This window comes from Pelophylax lessonae (genome assembly GCF_965119305.1).
Source record: "Pelophylax lessonae genome assembly, chromosome: 9".
Taxonomy (NCBI): Eukaryota; Metazoa; Chordata; class Amphibia; order Anura; family Ranidae; genus Pelophylax; species Pelophylax lessonae.
In genome coordinates, this window is record NC_138776.1 from 25,353,961 (window position 1) to 25,371,811 (window position 17,851).

At 41.9% G+C, this 17,851-nt stretch overlaps 2 pseudogenes across 2 annotated transcripts in view; both read left to right on the forward strand.

The window, feature by feature from the left end:
• Positions 1–8,815, forward strand: part of LOC309564174 — a 150,917-nt pseudogene extending 142,102 nt beyond the window's left edge. Inside the window, exons 2-6 of the transcript in view lie at positions 3,711–3,892; positions 5,927–6,090; positions 7,024–7,090; positions 7,251–7,418; positions 8,613–8,815. The product of the transcript in view is annotated as an uncharacterized misc_RNA (transcript). The remainder of the gene's footprint in view (positions 1–3,710; positions 3,893–5,926; positions 6,091–7,023; positions 7,091–7,250; positions 7,419–8,612) is intronic.
• Positions 8,816–13,069: 4,254 nt separating this feature from the next.
• On the forward strand, positions 13,070–14,910 carry LOC309562557 (annotated as a pseudogene). Its single transcript has one exon. The product of its transcript is annotated as an uncharacterized misc_RNA (transcript).
• Positions 14,911–17,851: the final 2,941 nt, after the last annotated feature.

The following is a 17,851-nucleotide window of genomic DNA, read 5'->3' on the forward strand; positions in this document are numbered from 1 at the left end:
GTGCTTAGGGTTAGAGGCGTAGGGGTAGGGTTACTAACTCTAACCCTAAGTATCTCACCGTAACCCTATCCCCTAACACTAAACCTAACCCTAACCTCTAACCTAACCCTAACCTAAACCTCTAACCATAACCCTAACCCTCTAACCTTAACCCTAACCCTCTAAGCCTAGCCATAAAAATAACCCTAACCCTAATCCTAACCCTAACCCTCTAACCTTAAACTTAACCCCCTAACCCTAGCCCTAACCCTAACCCTAGCCCTAACCCTAATTCGTAATTTTTTTCTGGTTCCGGACATGCTACAGAGCTGAAACTTCACAGGTACACTTTTTAGACCCCCCAGACACTAAATCCAAAGAAATTTTTTATTTTTTTTTAATTTTTCCAATAATTGGCTCTCTATCAAAAATGACAATTTTTAAGAACTTTTTTTTTTGTGTGATTTGGTGTGTGGAGGGTCTAAAAAGTGTACCTGTGAAGTTTCAGCTCTGTAGCATGTCCAGAACCAGAAAAAAAATTAGAATTAGGGTTAGGGCTAGGTTTAGGGTTAGGGCTAGGGTTAGGGTTATTTTTAGTGCTTAGGGTTAGAGGGTTAGGGTTAGAGGGGTAGGGGTAGGGTTACTAACTCTAACCCTAAGTATCTCACCATTACCCTAACCCTATCCCCTAACTAAACCTAACCCTAACCCTTAAAGCCCAGTTCCTGTCCCATTTTGGTTGGTTCTGGACTGTTTGCGGTTGTTTGCGGTGCGTTAAACCCCGACTCTGCGTCAACTACGTAATTTTCCATGGGAGTTTTGCCATGGATCCCCCTCCGGCATGCCACAGTCCAGGTGTTTGTCCCCTTGAAACAACTTTTCCATCACTATTGTGGCCAGAAAGAGTCCCTGTGGGTTTTAAAATTCGCCTGCCTATTGAAGTCTATGGCGGTTCGCCCGGTTCGCCGGTTCGCGACATTTGCGGAAGTTCGCGTTCGCCGTTCGCGAACATTACATTTTATGTTCGCGACATCACTACCCCCAAGTAGTGCAGAAACCTTTTTCTAACTTGGGGAGATCAGATTACAACAGTTTCATTGCACTTAATGGAGCGCAACAAGTCACCCCAGTGTGAACCGAGACTAAAAATAGTCAGGCTGCTAAATTAAGTAAAAACCATGGCCTTTCTTGCAAGTGGAAAAAAAGGTGAAGATCCCCATATCACCATATCACATTATTAAATTGTGTCCCACAAGGTCTTTGTTTTATTTTAGCATCATTGAAGTTTGGACTGCACTGCGCACAATGACAAGATTTGCTTTGGTGCGATGGGAAGAAGGTGATGATGCACATACATACAGCGTGATTAAATGTGACTGGATCAGGGGCTATAAAGAAAATTATACCATCACTGCGCAGGAAACGTATATGATGGAATGGCGACAAGGAAAATGCCCTCCAGGAGGTTGGCCTTGCTATGAAGCGACTCTATTGGATGTGGATGGTAAATTAATATATTAACCACTTTACCACCGGAGGATTTTGCTGTCTTACGTCCAGGCCACTTTTTGCGATTCGGCGCTGTGCGACTTTAACTGACAATTGCGCGGTCGTGCGACGCCATACCCAAACGAAATTTATGTCCTTTTTTTCCCACAAACAGAGCTTTCTTTTGGTGGTATTTGATCACCTGTGCGATTTTTATTTTTTGCGCTATAAACAAAAAAAGAGCATTTATTTTGAAAAAATAACAATATTTTTAACATTTTTTTATATGAAATTCCTCCCAAAAAATATGTAAAAATCAAATTTTTTTAAATTTTTGGCCAATTTGTTTTCTGCTACATATGTTTGGTAAAAAAAAATCACAATAAGCATATTTTGATTGGTTTGCGCAAAAGTTATTGCGTTTACTAACTAAGGGAAAGATTTCTGTCATTTTTGGTGGTTTTTTTTAACGAGTAATGGCGGCGATCTGCGATTTTTTTTTTGCGGGACTGCGACATTGCGGTGGACAGATCGGACCCTTGACTGACATTTTTGACACTTTTGGGGGTACCAATGACATTACTGCAGTAATCAGTGCTATAAATATGCACTGTTACTGTAATAATGACACTGGCAGGGAAGGGGTTAATTTTATTGGAGAGGGAGGGATTAATGTATGCCTGGTGCTTACTAACGTGTGGGGGGGGGGAGGTGACTGAGTGAGCCAGGGACAGATCACATGTCCAGCTATGCTGAACACTCCGATCTGTCAGTCCCTGTCACTTAGGAGATCCGCCCGCTCTGTTTACACAGGCGGGCGGATCTCCAAACTGGATTCCCCGACGATCGGGGCAGAGCAGCGGCGATCGCCGCCACTCCTCCCCTGGCCCGACTCCCGCTGTGAATGAAAACAGCGGGAGCGATCCTACAGGAGGAGGAGTCCAGCGACATAGGTCTACGTCGCTGGACGATAACGAGCCACTGTGCCGCAGTAGCAGCACAGTGGCTAGTGGTAAAGTGGTTAAAGACTATCTTTCACTTAGGGCAAAAGGGACAGTTGCCCCAGTCCCAGTCATTGTGTTGAGGAACAAAGCAGCTGCCCCTTGAGCACTCAAAAGATATACACGTGCAGGGGTGGACTGAACGTTCAGCCGGGAGGGGACCTGTCACTGTAGGAACATTGGCTGTGCTGTGCATCTCTGCTCCCGTTCTCTGCTTTGTCCACAAAGAATGCATACTAAACTTTCTCCTGCACTGTTGGCAAGCTCCGCTGTGTGAAAAAGTGGTGTGTCTTGCCCTGAGAGCTGCTTTGACCTCTCTCTGATCCCAGGCCTGCCATTTTCTGTGACACTGGCTGCTTTGCATGTGATTTACAAGGAGACAGTGTGGAGCTGAGACAACTGTCTAAGAGAATGAGATTTGGCTGGGAAGCATAGAAGGAAGGATGATACAGGACCGGGAAGGATAGCAAAGTATGGGGGTTGAGGGAGATGGCACAGTGTGGAGGAAGAATGATGCATGCCTTTTGTGAAGGATGGCACAGTACAGGGGGGGAGGTGGTACAATACAGCAGGGAGCATGGTACAGTGTGTGGGGGGGGGGGGGGGGTGGCACAGCACAGAGGGAGGATGTTACAGGAGGGAGGATGGTATGGATTAGTATATGTGTTGCCAGTCCACCTCTGCATAGGTCACACCATTCTGTTTACTATGCTATTGGCATCACATAGTGTTGTTCCACCCCTGTCATACACCATGTAGCATGACTGCGTGACATCTTGCACAGGTTCACGTCTCATGAGGGGTCATCTCTCCCTTTTTTTTTTTTTTTTGGAATGTTGGGGTGGAAATAGGAATTGCATGGTGGGGGTGTGTCGAGTAGGGGCTGGGCATGGTGGGTATGGGGCAAGGGGACCCAAGAAAATATGTGCCCATGATCTAATCAATAAATATGGCCCTGGGTACTTTTATACAACACTGGAAGAATTATGAAAGAGCAGGGCAACCAAATCAGTCGATTAATGAATCCCAACATTTATCCTAACCATAGTATGTGCACATCTAATGCTGCTGCCATTACTAATAATGTGATCTGTGTCAGTCTGCCCCTGAGAACATATTGTTTTAGTGGTAAATTGTGGGGCTATATCCTAGATTTGTTACTGATAATTGTATTAATCCTAAATTTAAGTTTGTAATATGACATGTTCCTTTGTGTTAGTGACTATTCTCAAAATGTTGTAGGCTAAATCACAGAAAACAATACGCAGACAGGCAGAAACAGCTGCTGCAAGGCAGTTACTTGATGCTATGAAAGATAAGCAAGACGAGGTTGAAGCCGCAGGAACATTTAGGAAAATGGAAAACCGGATTAAGCACTTGGAAGAAGAAAACCAACAACTGAGACAGTTAATTGTTACAGGCAAGTCAATACAACCTAACTCTTAGCTAGGTAGGTACATTTCTGAAAGGCAGGCAGAAAATGGACACAAATGACCAAACATAATTTTGCCCAATTATTCTAGTAATCTGTGGGTTATGTATTTTCTTCTCATTCTGCTAGTCTACACCTAGATCCAAATTTCTTATTTCCACTGGAATATGTTTTTGTGTGGAAATATTTGACAAAGAGAACTCTTGATCATGATTAGGCACATAAGTTTGTGACCTTTATTATATTCATACTGTAAACTCCCTGTTAGCTCAAAATCTCGTCAGGAGGCAATTTACAAGATGATATACGACCCTTCAGTTGCTAACCCTCCCGGATAGTGAATTTTCCCTCTTCCAGCTGGGAGATGCGAGGACACAGCGCACCGAAGCAAGGTGTAGACACATCTAATTTTATTTCAAGTTTAGCTCATATTTAAGGCAAGTTTGAGCGGAAAAAAACTGCTTTAAACTGGTTTACAATTTACCGGTCAATTTGGCAATAGAACATGTCTCACAGAAACAGTACATGAAAGGCTTTTGTTTCCTATACACCTGTGTATGTGTGGGATGTCGTGTGTTGGAGATTGTGTTTGTGGGGCAGCCGCTCTGTCTGTGTTCAGCTGTCATGTGTTAATGTAAGCAATTGTTAAATGTTTATGGGTGGTGTCAGTAATCTCTATGCAAAATATCCAACTGTCAAGTGTTCAAATGAATGAATGGAAAGGTGTTTTAACATATCAACGTCTTGTAATCTATATGCAGAATACAGCTGTCTGGTGTCCAGGGTGGATGAATGAGTGTTAGTCTGGCTCGTTAATGACATTAGCAAGGGGCCCACATTCCATCGTAGAATGAGCATGAGCTGAAATATATTATGAAAATATAATATTTCAGTAAGGCACGTTGATACAACCTTTCACTCCCCATTATCTGTCATTCAAGCAACCTACAAACCAGCCTGCTATTGGCTATTTTTTAAAATTACACTAGCAGGCTGGCTATGCCTGCCCACTGAATAGAGAGGTGAATCCGAGAACTTTCTCTCTCTGGTCCACTCCTCTGTTCAGGTACAATAGCCAGCCTGTTGTTGGCTATTGTAATTCGAAATGGCCAATAGCAGTTTCACTATTGCTCCCAGCTGCTTACATTCACCTGTTGGCTGAGGAGGCTTGTCAGCAGGTCAGTCAGGCCATGGGGGAAGAGAGGGGGAACAGGGTTCCATGGGGGAAGAGAGGGGGAACAGGGTTCCATGGGGGAAGAGAGGGGGAACAGGGTTCCATGGGGGAAGAGAGGGGGAACAGGATGTCATGGGGGGGGGGGGGGGTTGCTCGAGAGTTACTATTAGCTCTCAATCAACCAGAAACAACAGTACCTCGGGGATAGTTAGGTGTTCGGTTACTGTACTGCGTTCATTATAGTATCAGTAAGTGCACTGTGGTAACTACATACTGCACATGTAAGTTTGTATTTTGTGGGACATGCTCACTTTTACCTTGGGAAACCCTACTGAAATATTTTTGATCTAGTGGTCTAGTGGGGAGCCAGCAGCATACTGGAGGAAACCCTCTAATCATATATAGGTACATTTTACATAAGTAATCAATTTCTAACGAATGAATGGATATAGTGAGAAAATAGATTGCTTCTTAAAAGTTTTCGTAACTAAAGTAATGCATTTCCATAGAGCTGCCTGGTGTATTAGATACAGTAAACCCCCCTCCATTGCGGGGGTTACGTTCCGGACCCAGCCGCGAAAAGTGAAATTCCGCGAAATAGAAAAACCCTATTAAAATGCATTGTAGGCATGTTTATTTTACTGTCACTGTACGTGTAAAAGCATTTTAAGGTCTTTAAACACACTTTTAAAACAATAGAAACTCATTTAAACACATAAAAGATACTAAGAGACAGAGCAAGAGCTATGGAAAACACAAAAATATTTCATTTTTAATGATTTATATAGTAAAATAACATTACAAAAAAAAAACGCGAATTACCGGGACCGCAAAAACTGAACCGCGATGGAGCGGGGGATTACTGTACACTGAAAACCACGACAGCGCAGCTGATGGCACTGAAGAATGAAGGTGGCAGTTCATCCTGTGTGGGGGCATCGTATGCATCAGCATCCATTTCATCTGAAGAGTTGAGCTCATCTCCTTGTCAAGCATCGTACTCTAGACCTAAACAGGTTGTCTTCTTTTTTCCCACACTTGAATATTCGGGGGGATTTATTTTTAAGTGCTATTTGAAATTAGTTGCACATGACAAAATCATGCAAGACTACATTGGCAAGTTTAAAGTTCCCTCAATTTATTCACCAAGAAGAAATGTATAGAGAAGTAGAAAACATGCAGAGATAGATTCAAATTGCTATTGCATTTTCTATAACAGTGGTTCTCAACCAATGAGACCTCAGGACCGACATTCATCCTTGGTCAACACCTGATGACCTAAATTGTACCACACAAGCATGCACAGCATTGCGTTGCGGGCTATCAAACTGTGGGCGGGAGGTGCATTTGGGGTGCCATTCAAATAAATGGAAATGCACTTCCCACATCAGAATGCGTGGTAGGTGCAATTGCATGGTAAACTAAAATAATCACACAGGGCGGGGTCCAGTTGTGTTTGTTGTGCTATAAATAAGCTACATCAATATGTGCATTACTTGTACAGCTCCCTTGCATGCAGCGTATAGGTGCTAGGAGCAAGAATACGGTGTCACTCTGGTCCAGGCACCGGCCTCCACAGGGCATGTGAGGGCTTTGTATGCAATGCACATATGGGTGGAGCTCTCTCATGGCCATATTACCACCCCACTGCAAACTGACACTTTGGTAAAAATATTCTGAATGGCAGCTCAGTGTGAAAACTGACAGCGCTGTGCTATGGGGAGGCTAAGGAACCTCATCTAGTGCAGTGGAAGGCACATGGTGATCCACTGAACGTGGGGTCACTATCCACAAGCTGAGAACCAGGCTTCTTTAACATTTTGTTTTGAAGGTTTCAAAATCTTGCATTCCACATTGTTTGCAGAATTGTTAATCGCTCATTTTAAAAATTGTGTCATTTAAATTTAAAGAAGTATCTACTTCCTAATACGCCATTTATCTCATTGCAGACGGAGCCTCATCCTGGAACTGGTGTGTACTTGTCTGTACCGCAGTGGACTGCAGCACATCAATGTCGTCAGGGCCGTCTTTAATATTGATTGGACCCTGGGCAAAAATTTTCTTGGGCCCTCTTGAATCCACTTATCAACTATTTGGGGGCTCAAGGGGCAGCTGCTTTGGGCCCCACAACAATGACTAGACCCGGGGCAGCTGCCCCTTTTGCCCTGTGTTAAAGACAGCCCTGAATGTCGTACTGCTTCAGCATTTGTTAGAGCTGTTCTTGTGTGTTTATTTGACACGGAAACCCTATTAAAAAGTAACTTTATAGGCGGGGCTTCTAAGCGGCTGACAGATGGAGAGAAGCGGGTGCAGTTAGACCCTGTGAAAACATCAGCTTTGACAGGTAGACAGTAAGCCAATTTCAGTGTTGTGTCAAAATGAAGTATCTTATTTAACCACTTGCTGACCACCCCACATACATATACTTCAGGGCATTGCTCTTCTGCTCCAATTCACGTACCTATATGACTTTGTGCACAGGGTCTGGGGTGCGCACCCGATGTTCACAGGCAGTCCGCGATTGTTCAGGAGAGAGGCAGAATGGCGGTCTGCCTATGTAAATCAGGCAGACCGCCGTTTTGTCAGAGGGGAAGATGGAGATCTTATGTTCCTGCTAAGTAGGAACACGGATCTCTGTCTTCCCCCAGTCAGAGCACCCCCCACACAGAAAGCACTTCCAGGGCACACATTTAACCCTTTGACCACCCTGCTGTTAACCCCTTCTCTGCCAGTGTCATATACAGTGACCGTGCATTTTTTTTTTTTTTTTTTTTTTTTTTTTTTAGCACTGATCACTGTATTGGTGTCACTGGTCCCCAAAAAGTGTCAGTGTCAGATTTGTCTGCCACAAGTGTTAGTGTCAGATTTGTCTGCCACAATGTCGCAGTCTGGTAAAAATCACTGATCGCAGCCATTACTGGTAAAAAAGAAAAAATCCATAAATCTATCCCATAGTTTGTAGACTCTATAACAAATCAATCAATATAGGCTTATTGAGGGGGGGGGGGTGCCAAAAATATGTAGCAGAATACATATTGGCCTAAATTGATGAGAAATTTTGAATTTTATTTATTTTTTTTTCTATAATGTTTTATAGCAAAAAGTAAAAAATATTGGTGTTTTTTTTTTTTGTTTTTTGCGCTAAAAATAAAAAAAACGCAGCGGTGATCAAATACCACCAAAAGAAAGCTCTATTTGTGGTAAAAAAAAAAAAAAAGGACATACATTTTATTTGGGTACAGAGTTGCGTGACCGCGCAATTGTCAAATAAAGTAACGCAGTGCCATATCACAAAAAATGGCCTGGTTATGAAGGGGGTAAACCTTCCGGGGCTGAAGTGGTTAATCTGGTAGTAGTCTGCATTAATAGGCAAGTTGTAGAGAGACAAGATTTTGATTCTATACAGATTTTTAAAGGTCTACAATATTTTTTATACATGCTTCAAATTGTTTTATTTACTCAGATGCATCTGTTTACAGGGCTTTTGATTCACAAGAAAAAACAAATAAGTCTAATATTTTCCATTTACTTTTTAAAGCTGCCACTTTGGCAAAGTTTCCTGGGACTTCCAAAGGTGTAATAAGTGATGCTGTCAACAGAAAAATTGCGGAGCTGAAATATCGCCTGAAGGAAACATCAGAAACCTCAACAGAATACCACAAAAAAACGAGATCAGAAGAAGGGCTTGGCCCGAAACATGTTATCCCCTCTATTCGTGGCCATCCATACAAGCTCTGCTAGCAGACAGTCCACTTGCCAGCGTGCTGCCCCTGGACCAGTCTAGCAGCCGCTGACCTACACCCGCAAGGTAGACTCCAGTGTGCACATCTCTGACAGGCGCCCGGTGACGTCATCATCCGGCGCCGCTGCAGCCGTGTCGGAGCAGTAGCGGCCGCCGCCGCCTCGATTGTGCACCATCCGGGACCGGTGCGGTCTGCGGGGGTTGAGGTTTCCACTCTCCCCCCCCTCTAACATCTTGGTCCTCACTCGGTCTGGAGGCACAACATCAGCAAGGCTCCTCTGTGGGATCGAGGCGGCCATCCCGCTCCCAAGCGCCGACTGCTGTACCATTTGACTGTACCATGGGCACACTGCCGGCATTTGTCTGTTGAGGAGCACTTTTTTAACCAATTTTAATAAATGTGTTTTATTGCTTCAAGATCCTGAGCAGCATCCATTCTGTCCTTCTGCCATTGTGTCTGGGAGCGCCAGTATACCCAATTTTTTCTCAGTCAGGATCTGGGTTTGGGTAGGCTGCACCCCGGACATGGACTTTTAGCTGATGGTGGATTTCTCTGGGCATCGTTTGTCCTTACCATCCCATCCCTGAACTCTGGTCACCTGCACCACAGCGCCAGGATTTTTGTAAGAATACCACAAATAAACTTATTTTGTTAATGTCTGTTGCCACGCCTAACACCACTTTGTTTTCTGTGTTTTGTTTTTTTTGTATATTTACATGATAATAAAAGTTTTGTGTTTTGAACTGTGTGTTAATATTTTTTTCCACATCCAGAAAATGTTTTCGAATTCAAGGAGTATACATTTTTAATGCAGTGGATTATATTTGAAATGCATTGGAAATATATTTTGAAAACTATCAAAAGAATTTGTTGGTTTTATAGGCCTACAATATATAAAATACAGTATATAAATGCATTTCAAAATATAATAGGAATATATTTTTTAAATTTTGGATTAAAAAGTACATTTACAGCCTGTTCACATCTAAGCAGCTTCAAAGTTGCACGTTTTTGACAGCAGACTCCCTGCACAAACTCATTGCGGCTTGCTTGTGACAGCCCAAAGTAGCGCAGAAACCTTTTTCTAAGTCGCTGGGATTAGAACAGTTTCATTATACCGATAATGGGGCGTGACTTGTCATGCATCTTTGAACTCTCAAGGCACCTGACAAGTCACGGCAGTTTGAACTGGCACTTAACATACATTCCAGAATATATTCACAACATACATTCCAGAATATATTCACAGCATATTTCACAATACATTCAAAAATGCACTTTGCAATATATTTGTGGTTGCAGAAATATATTTCAAAATGTATTTTGGAATGCATTGTGAAATATGCTGTGAATATATTCAGAAATATATGTTAAATGTACTTCTGAATGCATTTATCAATATATTTCTGCAGCCATAAATATATTTCAAAATGTATTTTTTGAATGCATTGTGAAATATGCTGCGAATATATTCAAAAACATATTCCACAATACATTCCAAAATGCACTTTGAAATATATTTATGGCTGCAGAAATATATTGATAAAGGCATTCAGAAGTACATTTAACATATATTTCTGAATATATTCACAGCATATTTCACAATGCATTCCAAAATACATTATGAAATATATTTGAGCGTGTATTCTGAATATATATTCAATAATATATTCAAAAATATATTGAAATATATTTTAGAAATATATTGAATATGGCCAAAATGTAGTATTTCAAATATATGTCAATATATTCAGAAAAAATATATTAAGAATGTTTTTTTAAAATATACTTTTAAATATATTTTTCTTCCACGTGGGAACACTGCACGGAAATAGCAGCCAATAGTGCTGCCCCTCCACTTCCCGCTACAATAAAACAGCCAACAGTGTCGTCCTTCCAGTCTCTGCTCCAACGATGCATGGAAACATCAGCTGACAGTGCTGCCCCTCCACTCCCCACTCAAATGCTGCATGGAAACATCAGCATCCTCAAAGCCCCCAATCCCCATGAAGGTAATAGTAATTCAGTGGGATCCACCTTAAAGACCAAAGCTGTCAGTATAAGCAAGTGGCTGCTCATCAAATAAATCCATTAGTATGTATCACCCGCAGTGATTAAAGGCCTCAACGCTGCATACATAAGATGCTGATGCCTCTATGCAGCACCAAAGCAAGGAGCAGAGGGGTGGCGCCTCTGGACAAACATTACCCCCCCCCCTACTGACAGCACCAAGATCCCAACTACCAGAGGTTTGGTGGGAAGGGGGAGTGCTGAGGAACCTGGCCTTGAGAGAGAATAAACCAACCCCCCCCCCCCCCAAGGAATGAGTAAGGGGTAGTTGTCACCCCTACTCCACCAATTAAAAGTAAAATGGTAAATAAACACACTACACTGTACTTCAAAGTGTAAACAAAAAAGTAATGCATATTTCATATATTCACATGTAGCTTGAAGGGGATTTATACAGACTTTTAGAATAATTTTGGACATGAAGCAAACTTTGTGTACACTGGACCATTAGAAAAGTTAGATAATACAACACATTTTGCATCATTTTTCATATCAGTTTTTGAATAAGGGATACTCCGCTAGTATTAATATTTGTGCATTTTGTTAATGCTATTTGTATGCTCTTAAATACACCTCAATAACACTATGGTTTGTTTTATAGAAAGGAGTGACAGTGTTGCCAGTTCTGCTACAGGAAAAGATGATGACCATCAACAGGTAGAAGAAGGGAATGGCAGCAACGTGGCTGGAGTCCACCTTCATGCAGATGCACTCTGTGACGAAGAGCAAGATTCAACTACAGCAGAGGACACTGATGTTAATATTAGTGCAACTACTGTCAGCAAAAATGATAAAACCTGTATGTTTTCTTCATGCACGACAACAGAAAACACAATTGAGGACAGTACTGTCAATAGCCAGAATGATCACATTGTAACGCAAGAGCAAGGTGCACTTTTAATGCAAGCTCTTCAGCAGAAACATGGCTTAACATTTTCTGCTGTTGAAGACATAGCAGCACTGATAAACACTCTAAATGGAAGCAACATTGTCCCTGCATCCAAGTTCCTGATAACCACTTGCCGACTGCCTAACGCAGATCTACGTCGGCAGTCAGCTCCTCACAGGCAAAGCGACGTAGGTCTACGTCGCTAGCTTGTGAGGGTCTAGGGAGCGAGCGCGCGCCGCCGGAGGCGCGCTTCCGCTCCCGCGCGGTCACGCATCCCCCCGCACGTGTGACCGGCGGACCCGATGTCCGCCGGTCACTCTACGATTGTCGGGGGAGAGGGAGAAAGTCAGGCGGCTTGTGTAAACAAGCTGCCTGTCATTCTCCCCTGTGTATGAAGGATGATCATACGGTTCTACTATGTAGAACCGTTGATCACTGTTCATACATCTGAAGCCACAGCCAATCCCAGTAGAAAGCACGCCCCTAGGGACACACATAGCCCCTCCCTTTCAAAAAAAGTTAACCCCTTCACTGCCAGTGTATTTTTACAGTAACAGTGCATATGTATAGCACTGATTACTGTAGAAATGTCACTGGTAACCCCAAAAGTGTCAAAAATGTCAGTCAAGGGTCCGATCTGTCCGCCGCAATGTTGCAGTACCGCAAAAAAAATCGCAGATCGCCGCCATTACGCGTTAAAAAAAAAACAACAAAAATGACAAAAATCTTTCCCTTTGTTAGTAAACGCGATAACTTTTGCGCAAACCAATCAAAATATGCTTTTTGCGATTTTTTTTACCAAACATATGTAGCGTAAAACAATTTGGCCGAAAATGTTAAACAATTTTGATTTTTACATTTTTTTGGGGGGGGGGAATTTCATATAAAAAAATGTGAAAAATATTGCTATTTTTGCAAAATTTACACTCTTTTTTTGTTTATAGCGCATGATCAAAAAATCGCACAGGTGATCAAATACCACCAAAAGAAAGCTCTGTTTGTGGAAAAAAAAGGACGCCAAATTCATTTAGATACAGCGTCGCACGACCGCGCAATTGTCCGTTAAAGTCACGCAGTGCCGAATCGCAAAATACCCCCTGGTCAGGAAGTGGATAAAATCTTCCGGGGCTTAAGTGGTTAAACAAGCCTTTTAAAAAACAAGACATTGAAACACATTATTTCTGTACCGACTGCTTTACCTACATTGGTAAAACTGATTCAGACACGTGCAGCTGCAGTTTTTGTGGTTCCATGTACAGCTGCGATTATAACAAACAAAATCAAGCCTATTTTATGTACATACCAATTAAGACACAATTGCAGACCATGTTAGAGAATACTGATTTGTACAATATTATCTGTGCAACCCGTGAAACCAATAACAGTGGTTTCATAAAGGATATAACAGACGGTATATACCGCTCTATTACAGAAAAAATCCAAGGTAGTTTTCTAACACTTTCCTTCAACTTTGATGGTGTCCCAGTTTTCAAGTCATCTAAGTCCAGTATGTGGCCTACTTTGTGTATCATTAATGAAGTACCCCTGTCAGTCCGTAAAAGTAATGTTTTAATGGCTTCCCTGTGCTTTGGTCGGTCTGATAAGCCACCGATGAGTGTCATCCTCACACCATTTGTCAATGAAATAAAAAACTTATCAAGAGATGGATTTCATTGGAAATATAATGGTGAAACCATGTTAATGAAGGTGTTTGCACTACTTTTCATATCTGATGCTGTTGCCCGCCCCTTAGTCCAAAAATTTAACCAATTTAATGGTGCTTATGGTTGTGGTTTCTGTTTGCAAGAAGGTGAAGTTGTCCAAAGAGGAAGGGGCACTACACGGGTCTATAAATTTGAGCGACCAAATCTAAGACAGGCACAGGAAACTCTTCAGCATGCAGAGATGGCTACACATCAAGGCAAACCAGTATTTGGTGTAAAAGGGGTCTCACTCTTGTTTGACTTGCCCTATTTCAATGTTATTGACTGTGTGGTACCACAATACATGCATTGTGTACTTTTAGGGGTTGTAAGGCAACTAGCATGCCAAGTTCCATTCCGAAGACTTCTACTTGGGGATGCAGTGTAATGAAATAAATACAACCTCCATGCAATTTTGCACGTGTACCGCGATCTATAGATATGCACAAGTTTTGGAAGGCGCATGAGTGGCTTGCATGGTTGTTATACTATAGTGTACCTGTTCTGTGGGGACTAATGCATGAACAATATTTTGTGCATTGGTGCAGGCTTGTTGGCAGAATTGGATTGCTTTCCAGTGAATGTGTAAGTACTGTGGATTTAGCCAGTGCACAACAAATGTTGGAAAAGTTTGTTTCTGACATGGAAACACTCTATGGGCTTGAGCATGTTTCTTTCAACATACATTCTTGTGTTTATATTACTCGGGCTGTGACGAATTGGGGTCCACTATGGGCACAGTCTGCATTTCAGTTTGAAGCATTTAATGGTGTACTGCTATGGTTGATAAAAAGCTCAAATGCTGTTGTCCTGCAGAAATGCAATTCATATCTGAGAATCAGATGTATGCCTCTTTATGAGAAATAAATCATGCATCGTGCTATCATGCCTATTCAGAGATTGTATACAATTATGAAAGACAACAGCAAAGAAGAAGTGTGTTACTTGGATAATTCAGTCCAGGCTCTTGGTCCTTGCAAAATGCGTCCAGTGAGACGATCACATTTTATTGCTTTGCACAGTGTTATACAAGTTGTTAAACAAAATACGATCGCAAGATACTACAATCGCGTGGCAGTAAATAAAGAGGTTTTCCATGCAAGCTCAAACAAGCGAACAACTTTGCGAAATAGTTACACAGCAAATTTACATAATGGAGATTTATTTACTGTTGAATCTTATCTTGTACTGGATAATTCCAGTACTTGTTTTGCAATTGGCAGGTATTTGTCAATTGCTCGTGATCGTGCTGCTATTAGCAGGGACAAAGAAGTCAGACTTGGGCATTTAGTTCTCATGAATATAGTTCCTGGCCATCTTGTGGCAATACCAGCTTCATCCCTCAAGAATAAATGTGTGTTTATTAAAACAACAAATGCGCACTACGCTGTAGTGGGCTTGCCAACGAACCCATATGACCTAAATGGATGATGTCCAAATATGAGTGAAGAACCGCACTCCAGAGTGCAGCTCTTCTCTTATATTTGGATTTATTGCATAAAAATTAGATAAAAGCTCCCACACTATCAGGTGATGGGAACCGTAAAGAGGTATAGGAAAAAACAAACCAACAACAATGACCTAGATCAAGCAAGCAGCACCAAATGGTGTACCCAGACCACTAAACAAATGGTGAAATAAATATAGGAGGTGCTGCGCTAAGATCTAGTTTATTTGCTGTCACCTTTATTACTGGATTTATTGCATGGCAGGCCTTTGGAGACGACTTCCAGTAAGCAGGCAAGATCCTCGGACTGTGAAGGTGGATGTCTGTGAAGGTTCCTATTCATCCAGGTCATGTTATATCTGTAAAAAAAAGACATTTTGCTGGTCATCCGACAAGCTTTCTCAATTCTGAATGACTTGCACATAAATTCTGCGGGAATGGAAAATTTTATTTGAATCTTTTGGTTCTGATTATTTTTAAGTTTTAAAAGAGTAAAACAAACTGAATTAAAATGGGAGTAGGTCTCTTATACATGTATTCAGAATGTTATCTATGTTATAGGTGTTTTTTTTTTTTATTTAATGTACTTTCCAATTCAATTTTACAAATATTAATTAAAAATTAAATAGGGTGATTACCAGCGCTATGGAGTTTTCAGTACCTTAATTAGGTTAAATATTGTGATGTAAGCTGCCTCCAACCTACCACTGAGGTAGTAAAATGAAAAAGGTGCACAATGTTGGGAATGGCGCTATCACTTAAAATATTCAATGGTAAAAATGTGTTTTGTGCGCATTAATAAACTGCATAAAAACATCCGTATTGGTAAGGTGCATATGGTGCATACAGTGCCTGTGCCCCTTTAAATACAAAGTGCTACGTGCTGGTTAAAATTCAATAATGCATGGGCTGTGTTTAGTGTACCATAACATATATCACATATGCATATGCATATAAGGTGCTGAGTGTTAATATAGCAGTAAACCACGTGAGTGATAAAGTGTTTTTTTAAATAATGGATGTGGTGCCTGTGGATCCCCACAGATAGCGCCGCTGCTTACCGCACACGTAAGGCAGGTGACTCAGCCGTTCCTTTGTTACTAGAACACAAAAGAAGCCTCCATTGCGTAGTATTGTAATGTTCCGGTACCTATGGTACCCTTGTTCCTATATTTCTCCTCTCTTTGCGTCCCATCTTGTATAACAAAGGACGCATACACCTTTAAGAACGGATGACATCACTGCCGAGCGCCGATATGAGCGGCTATTTCAACCGCCGGTTTGCTCTCACTCATCGCTCGTTCAAACCCACATGTTCATCGCACCTACGCCTGAGAAGTCGACTGCTGACATACCTTCCTTGCTGAACTAAAGCCGGAAACCTCGCTGGTGATCCGTATCCCGCTACGGGATCACCCCTCTCCAATGGACACTGTTATTCCTAACGTATCTAAGTGATAAGTACCCCGCAGGGGATTCTTACTAACCAATCTCCTACTGTCATCTACTGCAATTACCAAGACTATCTATATCTATCTATTTACTATCATCTGCATAAGACTGTTAGCTCTTGGGACTACCTTGAACTATCCTTGCACTAGGTTACTCTGTCTAAAGTATACTCCATCTGTGTCCTCTTACCATCTGCACTATACTTGACACCAGAACCTATCTGCTTACCATCACCTGCAACTCTCCTATACTACTTCTAGTGCTCACCATACAGTAGCCTGTCTCTCATCTATATATCCTCATATACTCTATCCCTCCATTTAAACATCTACTAATATATACATAGTATATAAAAGGCTGTACACGGTGATGAAGTCCTGAGAGTTGGATATGTTGTTCAACAGATTCTCTTCAAGGCTACTGAGTGTAATAATTCTGCAGCTGTAAATCCATCCACAAACAAAAACGCATGAACGTTACAGAATATGGATTCAGCAGAATTATCCACTCATGTACTACAATTAAAACAGCAAGTAGATGCATTGATCCATGCGCTTACAGAGGTAAAAAATGACAATCAAACCTTGAGACAGCAGCTTGGCCGTCTCACACAGCCTCCTGCTGCTCAGCCCCGTGAGCCTAAGATAAACCCTCCTATAGTGTTTTCTGGTGATCGGAGCAAATTCCGTGAATTTAAAAACGCATGCCAATTGTTTTTTTTGTTAAAACCTCTAACCTACACCACTGATCAAATTAAGGTTTGTACCATCATCTCCTATTTAACGGGTGAACCCCGGGCCTGGGCAGATGCTCTCTTTGAAAAGGATGATCCACTCCTTAATTCTTATCCCTTATTTCTAGCACAACTTGCTACTTTATATGAAGACCCCAACAAGCAGAGTACCGCTGACACCCAGTTACGGGCCCTAAAACAAGGAAGCAGACCTGTTGAAGATTTCGTGGCGAATTTTAAAAGATGGTCCCCTGATTCAGGATGGAACGACACATCTTTGCGAACGCAGTTTAGACTCGGCCTATCTGAGGCCGTCAAAGACGAGCTCGCCCGAGCGGATTTACCTGGCACTCTAGAGGGACTGATCCAGACCAGTATCAATATTGACAGACGACTACGAGAAAGAAAGGCTGAGAAGATGGGCTCACCATTTTCCAGTCCTTCTCGGATGTTGCCTGCTGACCCTACTCCTATGGAAGTAGGAATGATACGTCCACCTCTGACCCTTTCTGAACGTGCCAGGAGGAAAACCGAACATCTTTGCATGTACTGCGCATCCCCGAATCATTTGGTAAACAACTGTCCTCTTGTCCGCAGAAAAGAGGGTGAGTGTTCAAATGTCTTGCTAGGGGGACTCACAACTTCCTTTTCTAATCCTTATCTTTTTGTTCAATTAACATTGCAGTGGGACCAAACTAGGATCACCACCAAGGCTATGATTGACACAGGATCTTGTGGAA